The following is a 5,453-nucleotide window of genomic DNA, read 5'->3' as shown; positions in this document are numbered from 1 at the left end:
AGCTGACTAAGACAAAAAAGACAAATGACTCAAATTAACAAAATTATAAATAAAGAGGAGATTTAATAACTGAAACCCCTGAAATACAAATGATCATAAAAGATTAGTATGAACAATTATATGCCAATAAATTAGATAACTTAGAAGAAATGGATACATTGCTAGAAATACACATCTTACAAAGACTGAATCGTGCAGTAAATCTGAACAGACAAATAATGAGCAAGGAGATTGATTCAGCCCCCAACAAATAAGAGTACAGGACCAGATGGCTTTATGGGTGAATTCTACCAAACATTTTAAGGAAGAATTAACAACAATCATTCTCAAATTCTTCTCAAAAATTCAAGAGGAAAGAATATTTCAAGACTCATTTTACGAGGCCAGCTTTACCAAAGCTAGACAAGGACCCTGCAAGAAAAGAAGATTATAGTCCAGTATCCCTGGTGAACATAGATACAAAAGTCCGCAACAAAATACCAGTAAACTGAACTCAACACCACATTAAAAGGCTCACACACCATGATCAAGTGGGATTTATGACTGGGATGCAACATACATATGGTTCAACATAGGTAAATCAACACATGTGATGTACTATGTTAACAGAATGAAAAATAAACATCACATGATAATTTCAATAGATGCAGAAAAAGCATTTGACAAAATTCAACATCCTTAATGATAAAAATCCTCAACAAATTAGGTATAAAAGGAATGTACCTCAGCATAATAAAGGCTAAGGACACCTGAGTGGCTCAGTTGAGTATCTAACTCTTGATTTCAGCTCAGGTCATGATCTCATGGTTTGTGAGATCAAGCCCCATGTTAGGCTCCATGCTGACAGCACAAAGCCTGCTTTGGAGTCTCTCCCTCTTTCTCTGCCTTTCTCCCTCTCTCAAAATAAATAAACCTAAAAAACAATTTTTTTAAACATAATAAAGGCCACATGTAACTAGCCCACAGCTAACATTATACTCAGTGTTAAAAGTCAAAAGTTTTTCCTCTAAGATCAGAAACAATACAAAAATGCCCACTCTTGTCACCTCTATTCAACATAATACCAGAAATCCTAGCCATAGCAATTAGGCAAGAAAAAGAAATAAAAGTCATCCAAATCAGAAAGGAGGAAAAGTTTATGTTTGCAGACAACATAATCTTATATAAGAAACCCTAAGACTCCAACAAAAAGCTGTTATATCTAATAAACAAATTCAGTAAAGTTACAGAATACAAAATCAAAATACAGAAATCAGTTGCATGTCTATACATTAACAACACACTATCTGAAAGAGAAGAAAGCAAAACCATTTACAGCAGCATCAAAATAATAAAATACCTAGGAATAAATTTCAATAAGGAGGTGAAAACTATAAGATACCAATGAAAGAAATCGAAAAAAAAAAGAAATGGAAAGACATCCTGTGTTCTTGGCTAGGAAGAATCAATATTGTGAAAATGTCCATAGTATCCAAAGCAACCTACAGACTCAGTGCAATCCCTATCAAAATTCTAGGGGCACCTGAGTGGCTCAGTCGGTTGGGCATCCAACTTTGGCTCGGGTCATGATCTCGCGATTTGTGAGTTCGAGCCCCACGTCGGGCTCTGTGCTGACAGCTCAGAGCCTGGAGCCTGCTTTGGATTCTGTGTCTCCCTCTCTCTCTCTGCCCCTCCCCTGCTCATGCTCTGTCTCTCAATAATAAATAAATGTTAAAAAAAAATTTTTTTTAATTCTATTGGCATTTTTCATGAAGTAGGAAAAACTGTCCCAAAATTTGTACAGAACTACAAAAGACCTCGAAATAGCCAAAAAGAGCGGTGCCTGGGTGTCTCAGTCAGTTGAGAGTCCAGCTTCAGCTCATGGCATGATCTTATGGTTCATAGGTTCAAGTCCCACATCGGGCTCTCTGTGGTCAGCACGGAGCCTACTTTGGATCCTATGTCCCCCTCTCTCTCTTCCCCTCCCTCACTCGCACTCTTGCTCTCTCAAAAGTAAATAACCAAAAACCATAAAATACCTAGGAATAGGGGCGCCTGGGTGGCTCAGTCGGTTGGGCGTCCAACTTCGGCTCAGGTCATGATCTCACGGTTTGTGGGTTCGAGGCCCACATCAGGCTCTGTGCTGACGGCTCAGGGCCTGGAGCCTGCCTCAGATTCCATGGCTCCCTCTCTCTCGGCCCCTGCCCTACTCACACTCTGTTTCTCCCTCTCTCTCAAAAATAAATAAACATTAAAAAAAATTTTAATATCTAGGAATAAACATAACCAAAGAGGTGAAAAATCTATACACTGAAAATTTCTACACTGTGTATAGAAAAATCTATACACAGAGAAATCTAATGAAAGAAGTTCAAGAAGATACCAAAAAATGGAAAAATATTCCATGCTCCTGGATTGGAAGAACAAACATTGTTAAAATGCCGATACTACCCAAAGCAATATACATATTCAATGCAATCCCTATCAAAATAACACCAGCATTCTTCACAGCACTAGAACAAACAATCTTAAATTTGTATGGAAGCAAAAAGACCCTGAATAGCCAAAGCAATCTTGAAAAAGAAAACCAAAGCTGGAGGCATCACAATCCCGGATTTCAAGATGTATTACAAAGCTGTAATCATTACGAGTATGGTACTGGCACAAAAAACAGACACTCAGATCAATGGAACAGAATAGAGAACCCAGAAATGGACCCACAGATGTATGGCCAACTAATCTTTGACAGAACAGGAAAGAATATCCAACGGAATAAAGACAGTCTCTTTAGCAAATGGTGCTGGGAAAACTGGACAGCAACATGCAGAAAAATGAACCTGGACCACTTTCTTACACCATACACCAAAAATAAACCAAAATGGGGGCGCCTGGGTGGCACAGTCGGTTAAGCGTCCGACTTCAGCCAGGTCACGATCTCGCGGTCTGTGAGTTCGAGCCCCGCGTCAGGCTCTGGGCTGATGGCTCAGAGCCTGGAGCCTGTTTCCGATTCTGTGTCTCCCTCTCTCTCTGACCTTCCCCCGTTCATGCTCTGTCTCTCTCTGTCCCAAAAATAAATAAAACGTTGAAAAAAAAAATAAACCAAAATGGATGAAAGACCTAAATGTAAGACAGGAAGCCATCAAAATCCTAGAGGAGAAAACAGACAAAAACCTCTTTGACCTCAGCCACAGCAACTTCTTACTCAACATGTCTTCAGAGGCAAGGGGAAACAAAAGCAAAAATGAACTATTGGGACCTCATCAAAATAAAAAGCTTCTGCACAGTGAAGGAAACAATCAGCAAAACTAAAAGGCAACCGACAGAATGGGAGAAGATACTTGCAAATGACGTATCAGATAAAGGATTAGTATCCAAAATCTATAAAGAACTTATCAAACTCAACACCCAAAAACAAAGAATCCAGTGAAGAAATGGGCAAAAGACATGAATAGATACTTCTCCAAAAAAGACATCCAGATGGCCAACCAACACATGAAAAAATGCTCAACATCACTCATCATCAGGGAAATATAGATCAAAACCACAATGAGATACCACCTTACACCTGTCAGAATGGCTAACATTAACAACTCAGGCAACAACAGATGTTGGCAAAGATGCAGAAAAAGAGGATCTCTTTTGCATTGTTGATGGGAATGCAAACTGGTGCAGCCACTCTGGAAAACAGTATGGAAGTTCCTCAAAAAACTAAAAGTAGAACTACCCTATGACCCAGCAATTGCACTACTAGGCATTTATCCAAGGGATACATACAGGTGTGCTGTTTCGAAGGGACACAGGCACCCCCATGTTTACAGCAGCACTATCAACGATAGCCAAAATATGGGAAGAGCCCAAATGTCCATCGATGGATGAATGGATAAAGAAGATGTGGTATGTATGTATATGTATATATATATATATATATATATATATACACACACACACACACATACATATACATATATATGTGTGTGTGTGTATATATATATATATATATATATATACACACATACATACACAATGGAGTATTACTCAGCAATCAAAAAGAATGAAATCTTGCCATTTACAACTACACGGATGGAACTGGAGAGTATTATGCTAAGCGAAATTAGTCAGAGAAAGACAAATATCACATGACTCCACTGATATGAGGAATTTAAGATACTAAACAGATGAACATAAGGGAAGGGAAGCAAAACTAATATAAAAACAGGGAGGGGGACAAAACATAAGAGACTCTTAAATATGGAGAACAAACAGAGGGTTACTGGAGGGGTTGTGGGAGGGAGGATGGGCTAAATGGGTAAGGGGCACTAAGGAATCTACTCCTGAAATCATTTTTGCACTATATGCTAACTAACTTGGATATAAATTAAACAATAAATTAATTAATTAATTTAGAAAAGGTAAATAACAACAGTAAAAAGGAAAAAGAAATAGCCAAAAGAATATTGAGAAAGAAGAACAAAGTTGGAGGCATCACACTTCTTGGTTTCAAACTATATGACAAAATTATAGTAATCAAAACAAATGGTATAGGATGCCTGGATGGCTCAGTCGGTTAAGTGCTGACTCTTGATTTAAGCTCAGTCATGATCTCATGGTTTGTGGGATGGAGCCCCATGTAGGGCTCCACACTGGGCATGGAGCCTGCTTAGGCTTCTCTCTCTCTCTCTCTCTCTCTCTCTCTCTCTCTCTCTCTCTCCCTGGCCCTCCCCCACTGGTGCACATTCTCTGTCTCTCAAAATAAATAAATAAACTTAAAAAAATGGTATACAAACAGGCACATAAACCAATGTAATAAGGAAGTATACCCACACATATAAGGTCAACTATATATATACATATATATATCCATCCTACCATTTACAACATGGATGAACCTGGAGGGCATTATGCTAAGTAAAATTAGCCAGACAGAGAAAGACTTCATGGTATCATTGAAATGTGGAATCTTATTTTTTTTTAATTTTTTTTTCAACGTTTATTTATTTTTGAGACAGAGAGAGACAGAGCATGAACAGGGGAGGGGCAGAGACAGAGGGAGACACAGAATCTGAAACAGGCTGCAGGCTCTGAGCGGTCAGCACAGAGCCCGATGCGGGGCTCGAACTCACAGGCCGTGAGATCATGACCTGAGCCGAAGTCGGACGCCTAACCGACCAGCCACCCAGGCGCCCCCTTTTTTTTTTAAATTTTTTTTTCAACGTTTATTTATTTTTGAGACAGAGAGAGACAGAACATGAACAGGGGAGGGGCAGAGACAGAGGGAGTGGAATCTTATTTTAAAAACGGGGCAGGGGGAGGGGCGCCTGGGTGGCTCCGTAGGTTGAGCATCCGACTTCAGCTCAGGTCATGATCTCCTGGTTTGTGGGTTTGAGCCCCGCATCGGGCTCTGTGCTGACAGCTCAGAGCCTGGAGCCTGCTTCTGATTCTGTGTCCCCCCCCTCCCCTCTGCCCTTTCCCCGCCT

The sequence above is a fragment of the Lynx rufus genome, unplaced genomic scaffold, assembly GCF_022079265.1.
Source record: "Lynx rufus isolate CCGP_SWC_20201006 ecotype Redwood Valley unplaced genomic scaffold, mLynRuf1.p SCAF_16, whole genome shotgun sequence".
In the NCBI taxonomy this organism is placed as follows: Eukaryota; Metazoa; Chordata; class Mammalia; order Carnivora; family Felidae; genus Lynx; species Lynx rufus.
Note: the sequence above shows the minus strand (reverse complement) of the source record.